At 44.6% G+C, this 17,339-nt stretch overlaps 1 long non-coding RNA gene across 1 annotated transcript; it reads right to left on the reverse strand.

The window, feature by feature from the left end:
• Window positions 1-4,634: 4,634 nt before the first annotated feature.
• On the reverse strand, window positions 4,635-7,754 carry LOC116407611. The gene is made up of 2 exons (XR_004220455.1): window positions 7,660-7,754; window positions 4,635-4,870 (listed from the first exon to the last, which is right to left on the reverse strand). It is a non-coding gene; the product is annotated as an uncharacterized LOC116407611 (long non-coding RNA).
• Window positions 7,755-17,339: the final 9,585 nt, after the last annotated feature.

Below are 17,339 nucleotides of genomic sequence, written 5' to 3' on the forward strand. Positions count from 1 at the left end.
TCGATACCTTGGTGCTAGAGCAGAGAAATCTTCAAATGGAGTAAATGTCAGCACTCAAAGGATTTTCATAACTGGTCAAAGAAGTCATCAAGGCTGGTATATTGCAAAGGTGAGTATTTATTACCAACGTTTCAGTCCTCACTGGGACTTTCGTCAGGGAATACAACAAGAGAGCACACATATCGGCGTTTTTAAAGGGGAAATGGCGCCAAGAGATAGTGTTGCTAAGCAACAGAAAGTAAACAACGCAACCGACAGAATCATATCAGAGAAAGTAAAGTGCATAAATAAAGTACTAAAATTATTAGGTGTGTGTGTAGTTACTCGGTCGCTCAGGCTCTGTACTCACTCTGTGACACATAACCATAAACTTACTTGCAGCCGATCGTATCTGGAGTGCTGGACAGCGGACCGCTCAGTATATTGTAGGCAAGAATAGCGCGTACACACAGATGGCAACAGGTAAGTTCGGCACGCCAGACGTTGCGAGGCCAGTGGGGCACGTAGAGACACCGTGTTACGGCGTTGCTATGCCGATGGGGAGGGTAGAGACGCCGTGTTGAAGCACGGAGGTACTCCCCCTCCTGGGCAAAGCTCATAGCGTACTGACCCCAATGAACAGCGCTACCGCAGCGCTCCGCCACAAGTCGGGGTGTTTGTTTAGTGGGGAGACAAGCCTCTTTCAAGGAAGAACATGCCTGGCAAAAAATCATGACCCCACGCGGGGCATGTCCCATGAGGTGCACATCTTGTGAAAATAAATAAATACCCCCCGCAGGGTATAACCAGTATCGGGTTGCTGTCCAAGCACAGTGCCTCATCCGCATGAGGTGCTAATAAAAAGAAATCGGGAAACGGCAGTCCCCTTATACAGGCCATGATAGTACACACCATATGAGAGAAAAGATGAAGTAAGTAACGAAAGAAAAGATACAAAGTTAAACATAGAAGTAAAAGAACATGTTCTCATGTTATTCATAACAATCGCATTTCCTGAACAAACAGATGGAGAGGGGCAAACTAGAACAGAATTCGGTTCCAGCAGAATGAACGTTCAGCGCTATCCCAGAAACATGGGGGGACGGAGCAGTTACATTGTGTCATACATATGATATCAATAATCAAGGCAACTATAAATAAAGCAGAGCTGCAGGAGTTATACAAAGAAATATGATAAATCAGACAAGCCAATAGTATTGCAGTCAAAAAGAAGAAAATCACTGTGTAGTTAAGGACACATGGGGATGTTCAGATAAAGCATCCAAGTGGCAGTGTTTCATTAAGGCCCTTCGGGGATACACAATCGAGTTTGTGAATCCACCTGGATTCTCTTTGTAGTAAGGCCAATTCCCTATTTCCTCCTCTTGGTAAGGGGGGCTGAGAGTCTATGGCCATACATCTGAAGGTGGGTAGAGGATGTTTCATGTTTAAAAAATGTCTTGCGACCGGTTGGTCTGCCTTGCCATCTTTCAGTGCCCTGCTCACTGCAGAGCGGCGGTTTGCAATCCGGTCACGTAGAGTGGTGATGGTTTTCCCCACGTAGTACATGCCACATGGGCACGTAATGATGTAGATAACATAAGTCGAGGTGCAGGTTAGTCTGTGGTTGATTCTAAGTCTTTTACCTGTGAGGGGGTGAGGGAAATCGGGGCCAGTTAGTAAGCATCTGCAAGTGGTGCAATCAGGGCATTTGTAGCAGCCCAGTTTTTTCTGTTTAGAGAGCCAATCCATCAGGGTTTTAGGGGGTCCCTTAAAGTCTGTTTTTACTAAACGGTCTCTCAAACTGCTGCCTCTTCTGTATCCCAGCATCGGTTGATCAGAAAGGTGCAGAGATAAGGTCTCGTCCTGATTAATCATTGGCCCATTGGCCTTCGGATGCTTTTGGAGAGAGATGATGATGTAGCACTGTAGGTATTAGTGAAAATTAGGGGAGGTGTTAGGGACACCTCTGGCTTTCTCTGAGAGATTAACTCGTCCTGTGTGTGTAGAAGCGCCCTCTGCATCTGTGGTTGAAGCTGGGTGTCAGTATAGCCTCTTTCAAGGAACCTGTGGTACATCTCATCTAGTTGGATTTTAGCTGTGTTGGGTGAGCTGTTATTTTTAATGACCCGCAGGAATTGGGAATATGGAATACCCCTGATGGTGGCAGGGGGGTGGTGGCTCTTAGCGTGTAATATGGAGTTACGGTCGGTAGGTTTTCGAAAGAGTCTGGTCCCGAGGCCTGATTCAGTCTTGTAGATGTTTAAATCCAAAAAGTCGACATTGTCCTCATGATAGTTCAAAGTAAGTTTGATGGGGCTATCCAAAGCATTTAGTTCCATGTGGAACTGTAGTAGGCTATCTAGATCCCCCTTCCAAATGAGGAAGAGATCATCAATGTAGTGAAAATAAGAGATGATGGATTTGCCCAATAAGGGGAGGATAAATGCCTCTTCAAAGTAGTGCATATATAAATTGGCATAAGATGGTGCCAGGGCACTACCCATCGCGGTCCCCGACACCTGGAGATAAAAGGAGCTTTCAAAGCGGAAATAATTTCTGGTCAAAGTCAATTCCAGGAGCTGTAGCAGGAATTCAATAGGTGGGTTTGTAGGGGGATTTTGCAGAAGAGCTTTGCGTGTTGCCCATATCCCTTGGTCATGGGGTATCACTGTGTATAGACTCTTTACATCCATAGTAACTAGGAGACTATTGTCAGGGATGTCACTAAGATCCCTAAGCCTCTGTATCACATGTGTAGAGTCCCTAGTGTATGACTGCATGGATTTAACCAGAGGTTGCAAATAAAAGTCGATGTACGTGGCGACAGACTGATATAGTGAGCCCACTGCCGAAATGATGGGTCGACCCGGGGGTGCTGAGAGGGACTTGTGTACCTTTGGTAACGTGTAAATTATAGGTATGCGTGGGTATTCAGCGTTCATGTACTGGGCAGTATCCAAGTCAATCCACCCTGCATTAAGGGCGGAGGAAGTGAGGGAATCCAGTTCCCTTTTGAATTTGCTAGTGGGGTCCCCAGGGAGACGTTTATATGTGGTAGAGTCTCTTAGTTGTCCTAAAAGTTCATCCCTGTAGTAGCCATATTCCAATAGTACTATGGATCCACCCTTATCTGCAGGCCTAATTACCAAATTTGTATCCTCCTGTAGGGTTTTGATCACTTGACACTCTGCTATTGATAGATTAGGGTGAGCCCGTGTACTTTTAGCCGTAGCTTTGGCTTCTAAATTAAGAACTTTACCGAAAGTACGCACTGCCGCAGGGGTGTTAGGAGGCTCAAAGCGGCTTTTAGCCCTAAAGGGGGGTTGTATGTCCCTAGATGTATTTCTAAAATGTTCTTTCAGCCTGAGTTTTCTCTGGAACTTGTATATGTCTACTAGCGTATCAAATGTGTTGGGTGTAGTCCTAGGTACAATGGAAAGGCCTTTGCACAATAATGAAGACTCACCCGGTGTAAGGATATGTCTACTCAAATTGAAAACTATGTTCTCTTCCCCCTTGGAGGTTTTCCCCTTACATTTGTGACCCCCTCTCCTGGTGGGTCTCCTCCTTCTTTCCTTGATCTTGTGACTACCCCTAAAAAAGGTCTATTGCCAGGGTTGTCAATGTTCCCAGTGTCTGAGTCGGTAGACTGGTCTGAACTGTCTACAGTCGTAAGGGATCTGGGGAGTCTTTTGCGTCTGATAGGTCTCCTTCCTTGGTCACCCGGTCTTAAACCCAATAGCCACCCATAGACCCTCTTGTGTTTATAGTCATCTGCCACTTTGTGTAGTTTTTTCTGTTTGAAATTAGTTAAATCTTGTTTGTACTTGTCGATATTTGTTTGTAGTTTGTGTATCCAGTCCGAAGTAGTGTCTGCCCTAAGGGTTTCTAGGTGCTGTAGTTCTAATGTGTTAATGTCTGCCCGTATAGATACCAGTTCCTTCCCAACTTGTTCTACCACTAGTAATAGAAGGTCAAATGAGCAATGGTTCAGTATGCCACACCATTTGCTGCAGAATTCTGGGTTGCTGCGGCCTATGGTGGGGATGTTATTAATCCTGAAACCCCGTGGGATAAGTCTTTGTCTATGATAGTTGGAGAGATAGATACCGTGTAGCTGAAGGTCTGACTCCTTCTTCTTCAAATTTAATAGATCATGATATATGTCGATATCAGGTTTGTTGGTAGCAAGATCCAGCGGAGTTTCAGTAAACAGAATTTTGTCCACATCCTGTGGGGTGAAAGTGAAGTCTGTGCTTGTATCAACTTCAAATGTTAGTTGCGAGCTGCTACCTTCCATTAGCCAATGGGTAGTAGGGATGAGTGATGCAGGTAACTCAGTGTATCCAGAGGAACGGCGTATTGTAGATTGTTATCGTTTTAGTACCGTGATCTCACCAAAGATGAAATAGTGAAAAAAGCAAAATTCATCATATTAAATGTAAATGGCCCCAAAAGAGAGGGCCATTAGAACTCCTTTAAAATAGGAAACAACAGTAGTGGGTGCTTACCCTTATATATATATATTATTGTTATTAGTTCCAGATGTAAGACTGCCTCCATAGTGGCAGATTTAAATACATTGTAAACCAATAGTGGCCATATTAATAAAAGAATAAGTGGCGGCTACAAAGCACGAGGAACAGACGCTCTCACATATCTGCATGCTTTTATTCATTAAATCATTTCATAAATGCTGGTCTGAACTCTCCATTTGTATTTATTCAGAGCAAAGCCGTTTATCAGAGAAGAGATGGCAGAACGGGTGCCGCTGCCCCCTGCTGGAGGGTTCATAGATTGCACAGGTCAGTATCACAGCAAAGAACGTTCTGATAATGTTTCTCCAGTTGTTTACAGCTACCAGTAGTGGCACAGTTCCTCATAATATCTGTATGGCACATAAAAATAATTTTTAATAATTACAGATGGTTGTTTTGATCCTTTTTATTGTCATTAATGCATAATATAGCTAAATTGGCCCTGAGGTGTAAAGGTAATACGGGTATGGGATACCTTATCCGCAAACCCGATATCCAGAAAGCTCCGAATTATGGAAAGCCTGTCTCCCATAGACTTCATTTTAATCAAATAATTCAGATTTTTAAAATGAATTTCCTTTTTCTCTGTAATAATAAAACAGAACCTTGTAATTGATCACAACTAAGATATAATTACCCCTTATTGGGGCAGAACAGCCCTATTGGGTTTATTTAATGGTTAAATGATTCCCTTTTCTCTTTAATAATAAAACAGTACCTGTACTTGATCCCAACTAAGATATAATTACCCCTTATTGGGGCAGAACAGCCCTATTGGGTTTATTTAATGGTTAAATGATTCCCTTTTCTCTGTAATAATAAAACAGTACCTGTACTTGATCCCAACTAAGATATAATTACCCCTTATTGGGGCAGAACAGCCCTATTGGGTTTATTTCATGGTTAAATGATTCCCTTTTCTCTGTAATAATAAAACAGTACCTGTACTTGATCCCAACTGAAATATAATGAATTCTTATTGGATACAAAACAATCCTATTGGGTTGAATTAATGTTTTATTGATTTTTTAGTAGACTTAAGGTATGGAAATCCAAATTACGGAAAGACCCCTTATCTGGAATACCCTTGGTCCCAAGCATTCTGGATAACGTGTCCTATACCTGTACAAGGAATTAAAAAGTTTGCTACTGGAAACCCCCGACTTGCCCCTGTTGCCCAACTCCATCAAACAATGGTAAGCCTTTACCTATGTTGGAAGCATATGAGCCCTACCAGTGTGGGGCCCGTTAGGAGCATTTGTTGCACAAAGGGGTATTGTTTCCCCCAAACAGAGTGTGGGGTTGGTATCACTGAGTATCACTCTGAGACCTGGTGGGATGAAACATGCAGCTGGGCTGTGAACTTTGTTGCTACAAGTTATGGGCTCTGGGCAAATTATGATTTTAAATTGTTTAGAATGTAATAAAAAAATGACTTGTTCTTCTAGCCTGGGGAATGTGTACTTATCTGACAGCAACAAATAACATCAAGCGCCATCTTTCATATTATTCATTTAACTTGCTTATATAGAATAAATAAAAGATTAAAATGACAATCATTACACTTAAGTAATGTTTAAATATACATGCAAATGAAAAAGTGGCCAAATCTAAATACAGGTATAGGATCCAGAATGCTTGGGACCAAGGGTATTCTGGATAAGGGGTCTTTCCGTAATTTGGATCTCCATACCTTAAGTCTACGAAAAAGTCAATAAAACATTAATAAAACCCAACAGGATTGTTTTGTCTTCAATAAGGGGTAATTATATCTTAGTTGGGATCAAGTACAGGTACTGTTTTATTATTACAGAGAAAAGGGAATCATTTAACCATTAAATAAACCCAATAGGGCTGTTCTGCCCCAATAAGGGGTAATTATATCTTAGTTGGGATCAAGTACAGGTACTGTTTTATTATTACAGAGAAAAGGGAATCATTTAACCATGAAATAAACCCAATAGGGCTGTTCTGCACCAATAAGGGGTAATTATATCTTAGTTGGGATCAAGTACAGGTACTGTTTTATTATTACAGAGAAAAGGGAATCATTTAACCATTAAATAAACCCTATAGGGCTGTTCTGCCCCCAATAAGGGGTAATTATATCTTAGTTGGGATCAAGTACAGGTACTGTTTTCTTATTACAGAGAAAAGGGAATCATTTAACCATGAAATAAACCCAATAGGGCTGTTCTGCCCCCAATAAGGGGTAATTATATCTTAGTTGGGATCAAGTACAGGTACTGTTTTATTATTACAGAGAAAAGGGAATCATTTAACCATTAAATAAACCCAATAGGGCTGTTCTGCCCCCAATAAGGGGTAATTATATCTTAGTTGGGATCAAGTACAGGTACTGTTTTATTATTACAGAGAAAAGGGAATCATTTAACCATGAAATAAACCCAATAGGGCTGTTCTGCCCCCAATAAGGGGTAATTATATCTTAGTTGGGATCAAGTACAGGTACTGTTTTATTATTACAGAGAAAAGGGAATCATTTAACCATGAAATAAACACAATAGGGCTGTTCTGCCCCAATAAGGGGTAATTATATCTTAGTCGGGATCAAGTACAGGTACTGTTTTATTATTACAGAGAAAAGGGAATCATTTAACCATGAAATAAACCCAATAGGGCTGTTCTGCCCCAATAAGGGGTAATTATATCTTAGTTGGGATCAAGTACAGGTACTGTTTTATTACTACAGAGAAAAAGGTAATCGATTTTAAAATTCTTAATTTTTTTTATTGAAATGGAGTCTATGGGAGACGGGCTTTCCGTAATTTGGAGCTTTCTGGATAACGGGTTTCCAGGTAATGGATCCAATACCTATATATGTTTGAACCATGGGGTTGTAGAATATGAAGTTTAAAAATCCAAAAGGGTTTTGTTTTGCCTTTTTTAAGCAAAGAGGTTTAGCAATCACAGAGTACGTAACTTATAGAAACAAAAGAGGATTAAGGTAGAATAATTGAAGGAAAATTTTGATTGGTTGCTCAAGAGTGCACCTAATATAACACCAGGGCCAAATCAATAGAGGAAGGAACACACACACATATATATATACAGAGATGGGTGCTGCCGTATTACCCACAATATATACTGTATACGCGGTGGGTTTTTTCTTACTTACATCCATTTATATCAACCTTTGAACAGTGGGTGTTGCCGCTTTTACAGACGATTCCTGTCATGTCTCCGCCATTGGACAAATAACAACGTATGTTGCCGCCTTAGTGAGTAAAGACAGAGATCAGTGATTGGCCACAGACGTGGGGCAGGCAAGTCTTATCCCAATGGTATACAACTACATGCAAGACTGGCTTAGTGCATTTTTTATTGTCTTATTTATCTTTTTTTATGAGATTTTTTATCATTAAGAAAATTAAGACTTTCTAATATAACAGCACTTAGACCTTTATTATTCCCTGACTGATCCTCCTGGAACCAGCACAATTACAGTTGCAATGAAGATAGAGCAGTTCCTTCAATACATGAACACTATACAGTGTTTTTATAGAAAAACATTTTATTTGTATTTTTACTCCTAAGGGCTGTGTCTCAGGTGGTGCTTCTCCAATAGTGCCACTACCACCCCTTGTCCCCAACTATGCCAGCCGTGCCACCCACCTGTCTGTAGGTACATGTGCTATATAATAAACTTACTGCAGGCCGCAGTGAGGAAGACGAGCATGAAGACAACGGTGAGACGCATTGTGTGATTCTGAATGAGCCAAGATTTATCCCAGCAAGAGCGACGGACGTAAATATCCGGCATCTCCTGACAAATCTACTAATAACCCAAGGTAACAGTGGCTTTAGCGTGGTAGTGACATTGGATGCTGAAAAAGATATGGGTTTGGTCCTCATTTCTTGACCCAGGCATCACCCACTGCATCCTCACATTGAACTCTCTATCCAATAAAATGCGTGACAATATCATCTTGGAGTGATACTGGCCACAGCTTTATTAATTTCAGCAATAAATTCAATAACATAACAATGTAATAATATACAGATCCAACTTCTCATTACAGCAATTTTACAGTAACATAAAAACATGTTAAACCTTGCAACATTGTAACGTGTATAACATCCATATCACATGAGCCCCTGTCAGTCTGCCCTTCCGTACCTGAAGCAATATCCTCCAGCCGTAAAGCATCCTGGCCCAGAGGATATGCCGCCCCAACCATAATTATCAAAGAGCCTCCACCTTACCTGGAGCGCCCGCCATCACCATTGAGTATCTTCCCTCCAGAATAATGGTCACCCACCTTAGGGGTTAAACCATCCCGCCAAGATAAGCCTCTCTTACTGGGCCAAATATTTTCCCGGCAGACTGACAAGGGCCCGCCATCTGCTGTGACAAATATCGGTAATGGAAGGGGGTGACATTCCCGTCCTGCCTGTCCCTCCCATTAACTAACTATTAACTCATGTACCCCAACCCTCCTCGACCACACGTGTGACAGCTAAGAAATTAAACCCCAAACCATAAAAACCACCCCATCTAGGGAGGGCGGGTAGAGAACTTTGCTTTCCTCTGGCTCCCATAAAATGGTGACCAGGTAACCTTTCCTAACTCTAAGATGGCCACTTATTCCACCCACCGTGTAGTACCCTCCCCTTTTACTTAAACCCACCTATGGGGCGCCTGCAGGGATTGAGCCTGGGTCATGCCGCCCCTCCTCCGACTTCACTGTTATCGGTGGCTTCCTTACTCTGGATACAGGCAGTATACAATACCCCAGTCACCCAGATACTAATATTATGCTCTCCTCTCCATTTCCACTTCATCAAGGCACAAGACAGAGGTGCCTACTGTCCCCCTTCTTGTTTTTACTCCCTATTGAATTACTAGCTGAATGCATTCAAAACTCTATGCATATGAAAGGCTTTAACAAAGGGGATCTTTGTAAAAAAAAATCCCTATATGCCGATACTCAACCTTAAATTGCCTACTAGGCATAATTACTGAGTTCAGTCACTATTACGGACTTAAAATTAACTGGCTTAATTGACTGCAGCTCAATAACTTTCGCACCCAAAAGGGGAGAAGATCTTCTCTGGAGGAGTAACTGGAGGGGTCCCAAGCCCAGGGTCGGACTGGGCCGCCGGGACACCGGGAAAAATCCCGGTGGGCCCCGGCCCTAGTGGGCCCCAGCGGCCCAGTCCGACCTTTGCCGGCGCTCCCCGCTACTGACTATTCCTCCCCGACGCATTCAATTTATACGCGCTCGGGGAGGACGTCAGGCGGGGGCCCTTCAGGGGGGTTAGGGGGGCCCCTGGGGGGGGTTAGGGGACGCGGCTGGGGCACCTGCAGGGCCCCTGGGGCGGGAGCCCCGGTGGGCCCTGCACCCCCCAGTCCGACCCTGCCCAAGCCAGACTTGGATTTCTTACTATTGCTATTGCTATACTATGAAAAAAAAGCAAAAATAAAAGTCTTTAAAAAAAAATGGCAAGCCTAGAGGCCCAGCCCTGCAAGCTGTATAGATATGGGCTAGAGGGATAACTCACCTGTTGGTGCTGAGACTGACCAAAGATCTTGTCTCCTATTCGCTCTCTCCTCTCCCTTTTATATTTGTGCTTTTAATTACAATATTGCAAACAAATCATTAAAACCAGGATACAATAACTCTTTCACACCTCTCACATTTATCATTAAACACACATCGTTAAAACCAGGATACAATACAACAAATGACACAAGCAGGGCAGCGTCACAGCTGGGCACTATTTACACTATTTACTAGACTCCTGCACCATCACGCCTTTATATTAATAGGCATTAAATTTGCCCACTAACCTTTTTAATACCAGCTACTACTGCCATGGTGCAAGTTGCACCCAGGGGGTCAGCAGGGGCATCAAACAGCTGCTCCTCAACAGAAATCCAAATTTCTAAATCAGAATGTTGGAGGGGGGCAGCATACACCCCCAGATTGCCCCTGGCCTATAACTGATTAATTCTTGTCAGCTCAGCGAATGCAAATGGTTACTTTCTGCCCTGCATATTATCTATAACTAGAGCTGATTGGCTAATACAGTTATGATCTCATTAATTTGTCACAACTATAAATTCAGAACAAATACTTCGCCAAGAGATAATTGGTATCATAAATGATTTACTACATCATTGTGTCCAGCTGGCACATCCATATGAGTAAATGTTGCCCTTTTTCATTTTTATAGTGTGGAAGGAAAAGGATAAAACTCTGCCCATTCATTGGCTGATGTGATCCAGCATGTATGTGTGCCCAGAGGCGGGCCAGCCAACCAGGGAGGTGCCTTTTCTGCCTAAGCCTAGTTCCGGCCCTGTGTGTGCCCGTTGGTTTGTGTATGAGCACAGTAGAAAGCTTGTGAGAGCACCCACTAGTGTTACAATGCTGGCAGACCTCAGACCCATAGCAACCGTAAGAATTTACATATTGGAGCCTATAAACATCAAACGTGACATAAAAAGGGGCATGGTTTCATAAAAAACAAACATGCTAACCAAGGGGGTGTGGCCAAAAATTAGGCATGGTTTAGCTGCCCACCCTTTAAAGAACGACCCCATGCCAACGTGCCCCCCTGCAACCGCGGGGTTGGCTTCCTCTATGGTCACGCCCCTGATCTGCTCCCTTGGTGATCTCAATAAACATGGAATAAATAGCATACAATGGCTGCAAGCACCATAGCCAGACATCTCTGCTTTTATCAACTATAAATGAATAACCTTGGGTTAAGAGAATGAGCCAAGATTTATCCCAGCAAGAGCGACGGATGTAAATATCCGGCATCTCCTCACAAATCTACAAATAACCCAAGATAACAGTGGCTTTAGCGTGGCAGTGATGTTGGCTGCTGAAAAAGATAAGATATGGGTTTGGTACACGTTTCATACACTGGATACAGGCGCTATACAATACCCCAGTCACCCAGATATTAATATGCTCTCCTTTCCTTTTCTACTTCATCAAGGCACAAGACAGAGGTGCCCACTGTCCCCCTTCTTGTTTTTTCTCACTATTGAATTACTAGCTGAATGCATTCAAAACTCTATGCATATGAAAGGCTTTAACAAAGGGGATCTTTGTAACAAAAATTCCCTTTACGCCGATACTCAGCCTTAAATAGCCTACTAGGCATAATTACTGAGTTCAGTCACTATTGCGAACTTAAAATTAGCTGGCTTAATTGACTGCAGCTCAATAACTTTCGCACCCAAAATGGGAGAAGATCTTCTCTCCACACACCCCAATTTGGCAAAACCCGAGATTGCTAAATTTTCAAAGGCTACCAGACTAACAGTGGTGGGCAGGACAAGGACTTAAATACTTCTTTTCCAAGATGGCCAAATGGTAACACTTGACCAACTAATTATTAATGAGAGATGAACAACTAATGCTTCTACTGCCAATGCTATCAATTACAACATGCAGCCAGTTCTCTATCACTCCAACTTGCAGCGCAGCAGTAAAGTGTGCCTAAATCTGAGCTTTCAGCCAGCGCTACACATTAGAACTGCTTTCAGCTAGCCTATTGTTTCTCCTACTCCCATGTAACTGGAGGAGTCCCAAGCCGGACTTGGATTTCTTACTATTGAGTGCTATTCTGATACCTACTGGGAGCTGCTATCTTGCTCCCTTCCCATTGTTCTGCTGATCGGCTGCTGGGGGTGAGGGGGGGATATCACTCCAACTTGCAGCGCAGCAGTAAAGTATGCCTGAGTCTGAGCTTTCAGCCAGCGCTACACATTATAACTGCTTTCAGCTAACCTATTGTTTCTCCTACTCCCATGTAACTGGAGGAGTCCCAAGCCGGACTTGGATTTCTTACTATTGAGTGCTATTCTGATACCTACTGGGAGCTGCTATCTTGCTCCCTTCCCATTGTTCTGCTGATCGGCTGCTGGGAGGGAGGGGGGGTATCACTCCAACTTGCAGCGCAGCAGTAAAGTGTGCCTGAGTATGAGCTTTCAGAAGGAGCCGGCGCTACACATTAGAACTGCTTTCAGCTAACCTATTGTTTCTCCTACTCCCATGTAACTGGAGGAGTCCCAAGCCGGACTTGGATTTCTTACTATTGAGTGCTATTCTGATACCTACTGGGAGCTGCTATCTTGCTCCCTTCCCATTGTTCTGCTGATCGGCTGCTGGGGGTGAGCGGGGGGGATATCACTCCAACTTGCAGCGCAGCAGTAAAGTGTGACTGAGTCTGAGCTTTCAGAAGGAGCCAGCGCTACACATTAGAACTGCTTTCAGCTAACCTATTGTTTCTCCTACTCCCATGTAACTGGAGGAGTCCCAAGCCGGACTTGGATTTCTTACTATTGCTATACTATGAAAAAAAGCAAAAATAAAAGTCTAAAAAAAGAATGGCAAGCCTAGAGGCCCAGCCCTGCAAGCTGTATAGATATGGGCTAGAGGAATAACTCACCTGTTGGTGCTGGGACAGGGAATAACCAAAGATCTTGTCTCCTATTTGCTCTCTCCTCTCCCTTTTGTATTTGTGCTTTTAATTACAATATTGCAAACAAATCATTAAAACCAGGATACAATACAATAAATGAGAGTAATGCACACAAGCAGGGCAGCGTCACAGCTGGGCACTATTTACACTATTTACTATTTACAACAAATAGACTCCTGCACCATCACACCCTTATATTAATGGGCATTAGGTTTGTTCTCTCACCCCTTTAATACCAGGTACTAGGGGCACTGCTGCCATGGGGCAAGTTGAGGATCTTGCCTTGGGCAACAACACCCTGGGGGGTGCAGAAATCACCCGTACCCTGCAACATCCCCCGGCAGGGCATTCCCCAACCCCCTCACTGCCCTCACCGTAAGGAACCCCCTACCCAACATCCCCCGGCAGAGCATTCCCCAACCCCCTCACTGCCCTCACCGTGAGGAACCCCCTACCCAACATCCCCCGGCAGGGCATTCCCCAACCCCCTCACTGCCCTCACCATGAGGAACCCCCTACCCAACATCCCCCGGCAGAGCATTCCCCAACCCCCTCACTGCCCTCACCGTGAGGAACCCCCTACCCAACATCCCCCGGCAGGGCATTCCCCAACCCCCTCACTGCCCTCACCATGAGGAACCCCCTACCCAACATCCCCCGGCAGAGCATTCCCCAACCCCCTCACTGCCCTCACCGTGAGGAACCCCCTACCCAACATCCCCCGGCAGAGCATTCCCCAACCCCCTCACTGCCCTCACCGTGAGGAACCCCCTACCCAACATCCCCCGGCAGGGCATTCCCCAACCCCCTCACTGCCCTCACCGTGAGGAACCCCCTACCCAACATCCCCCGGCAGGGCATTCCCCAACCCCCTCACTGCCCTCACCGTGAGGAACCCCCTACCCAACATCCCCCGGCAGGGCATTCCCCCAACCCCCGCACTGCCCTCACCGTGAGGAACCCCCTACCCAACATCCCCCGGCAGGGTATTCCCCAACCCCCTCACTGCCCTCACCATGAGGAACCCCCTACCCAACATCCCCCGGCAGGGTATTCCCCAACCCCCTCACTGCCCTCACCATGAGGAACCCCCTACCCAACATCCCCCGGCAGGGCATTCCCCAACCTCACTGCCCTCACCGTGAGGAACCCCCTACCCAACATCCCCCGGCAGGGCATTCCCCAACCTCACTGCCCTCACCGTGAGGAACCCCGTACCCAACATCCCCCGGCAGGGCATTCCCCAACCTATACAGATAAGCAGCAAATGGATGCGCTACCACAGAACAAAAATCTCCCGAAAACGCCATCCCTTTCGCCAACATCCCCACAAGGAAATTACATAAGTCACAGCAATTCACCTTAATTAGTATTTTAGAGCCAACTTTAATATTGGGCTCCACTGTATTTAGGAAGTAGGTGGTCAAGGGAGTTACTTTTCCCTTTTCATTTAAGGTTTGTGTACCTTTCCCCCCCTTCCCTGATGGCTTCTGGCTCATCCCCTAAACCCAAGGTTTTTCATTAATGTTTCTGTATGTGTAACAGTTGCCGGTGCCTGGCTGTAACCCTGTGGGACCCAGTAGCACTCAACGCATCTCAGCATCACCTTCCTCCTCCTCCTCCTCCTCCTCCTCCTCCTCCTCACTCTGACCTGCAGTAAGTTTCTTACATTACTAAAGGCTCAGGATATAAAGGACAAGGAAAGCCAGCTTCCCAGGTCCATCTGGTTCTGTATTGGTTATGCACAAAGCTGGCCCTAATGCTGGGCATGCCTGGGACATTGGGGGAAAGATGGCAGCTGTGTGCACAAGGTATATTTTGGGGTCTGTAAGTGCCATGTGCTTTGATAAACCTATGTACAGTGGGCATCAAACTGTTCAGTAGACTCCTGGGGTTCATATTTAGGGTGTTTATCTTGGTACCTAATGACTTGTAGAAAATAATATGCTGCATATTGGAAGTTTTGAGGTGCTTTTTTGGAAATGTCATAAAAATCGGCAAACTTAGGAAAGCTTCGCGGCTTGGTACTTTGGAGTAGAAAGACATGGGTACCCATTTTAGATTCGGGGGAATGTGTACTTTCCAAAAATATATGGCTTTCTGGGGAGAGCGTACTTTTTACTAGCTTTATCCCATATATAATGATGTAAATGTATTGAAGCTGAAATAACAGAAATGATACATCATATGGGGATATGTTCACATTGGGGCCCCTACATGCCACATACTTAGGTAAACCTATACATATTGGGCATCAAACTGTTCAGTGGGCCCCTGGGGTTCATATTAAGGTGTTTTATCTTGGTACCTAATGCTATGTGGGAGATAAGATGCTGCAAACTGGAAGCTTTGAGAGGATTTTGTAAAACATGACCAAGGAAACATGCCAGTCACACAAAGAGATATACAGTTATTAGAAAGAATAATTACAGAATAGGGTTAATGCTAGAACTTACTCAGTTATGGTACATAAAGTTTACTGTGAATTTAATGAACGCCGTTAGGACACGCCCACCCCTCATTTGAAACCCAGACAGGGACCTGAGAGGATCTATAGGGAGCTCCAATAAAGGGGCCATTGTTACAGATAGGGTTAATGTTTAGCCCAAAGGGAAACCAGCGCCATACAGTGAGGAACATAAGTATTTGAACACCCTGCGATTTTGCAAGTTCTCCCACTTAGAAATCATGGAGGGGTCTGAAATTCACATTGTAATAAATGCAACACCTTATAACACATACATGCCGGTGCATAACCATTTTCCCATCCCCAATACCCTACATAACCCGCCCGGCACACTGACTTGCCAACAACGTATTATTTCAGAGACAGAGTCCTTGAATGCACCGTCTGTAATTTTTTTCTACGCGCCCGACGTCTGAGGCGCAAATAACCGAGAATAGCAAGTTTAATATCATGTAATGAGATGTAAACAGTGAGAATTGAGGAGAATGACATGAGCTACTGTACCTTTGATTAATGGCTTCTTCCCTTGGCTCCCAGTCACGGGCTCCTGTTCCAGGAATATCCATCATTCCAGCCTTGGTTCATAGATGTTACCTTGGCACTCTCATTCATATGGGCTTGTGTATTAAATATATTTCATATATAAAGGAGACATATAGGATAAATGAAAAAAAGCCCTAACCCTGTAGGCAATTATGAATAATATACAGTGAGGAACATAAGTATTTGAACACCCTGCCATTTTGCAAGTTCTCCCACTTAGAAATCATGGAGAGAGTTGGGACCACAGTTTCTGTCGGTCACTGTCGGTAGAACACTACACCATGGTCATGGTTTCAAATCATGCATTGCACGGAAGGTTCCCCTGCTCATCACATGTCCAGGCCCAGCTGAAGTTGGCCAATGACCATCTGGATGATCCAGAGGAGGCATGGGAGAAGTCATGTGGTCAGATGAGACCAAAATAGAACTTTTTGGTCTAAACTTCACTTGCCATGTTTGGAGGAAAAATAAGGATGAGTTGCATCCCAAGAACCATCCCTACTGTGAAGCATGGGGGGGGTAACATCATGCTTTGGGGGTGCTTTTCTGTCAAGGGGACAGGACGACTGCACTGTATTAAGGAGAGGATGAATGGGGCTATGTATTGTGAGATTTTGAGCAACAACCTCCCTCAGTCAGAGCATTGAAGATGGGTGGTGGCTTCCAACATGACAATGACCCGAAGCCCACAGCCAGGATAACCAAGGAGTGGCTCCGTAAGAGGCATATCAAGATTCTGGAGTGGCCTAGCCAGTCTCCACACCTAAATCCAATAGAAAATCTTTGGAGGGAGCTGAAACTCCGTGTTGCTCAGTGACAGCCCCAAAACCTGACAGATCTAGAGGAGATGTGTGTGTGATGTGTGTGTGTTTAAATGCCGTCTCTCACAGTGGGAATGCACCTACATTTATAATATGTTGTTGGCAAGTCAGTGTGCTGGGGGGGATTACAGTACAGTCGCCCTGTCCCCCTGGCAGAAAAGCCCCCCCAAAGCATGATGTTACCCCCCCATGCTTCACAGTAGGGATGGTGTTCTTGGGATGCAACTCATCCTTATTTTTCCTCCAAACACGGCGAGTGAAGTTTAGACCAAAAAGTTCTACTTTGGTCTCATCTGACCACATGACTTTCTCCCATGCCTCCTCTGGATCATCCAGACGGTCATTGGCCAACTTCAGCCGGGCCTGGACATGTGATGACTTGAGCAGGGGAACCTTCTGAGCAATGCATGATTTGAAACCAATCAATCTACCGACAGTGACCGACAGAAACTGTGGTCCCAGCTCTCTTCATGTCATTGTGTCAGGACAAGCCGGGTGCGTCACTGGAAGAACTCGTAGAGGAAG

This window comes from Xenopus tropicalis, chromosome 9 (assembly GCF_000004195.4).
Source record: "Xenopus tropicalis strain Nigerian chromosome 9, UCB_Xtro_10.0, whole genome shotgun sequence".
Lineage (NCBI taxonomy): Eukaryota > Metazoa > Chordata > Amphibia > Anura > Pipidae > Xenopus > Xenopus tropicalis.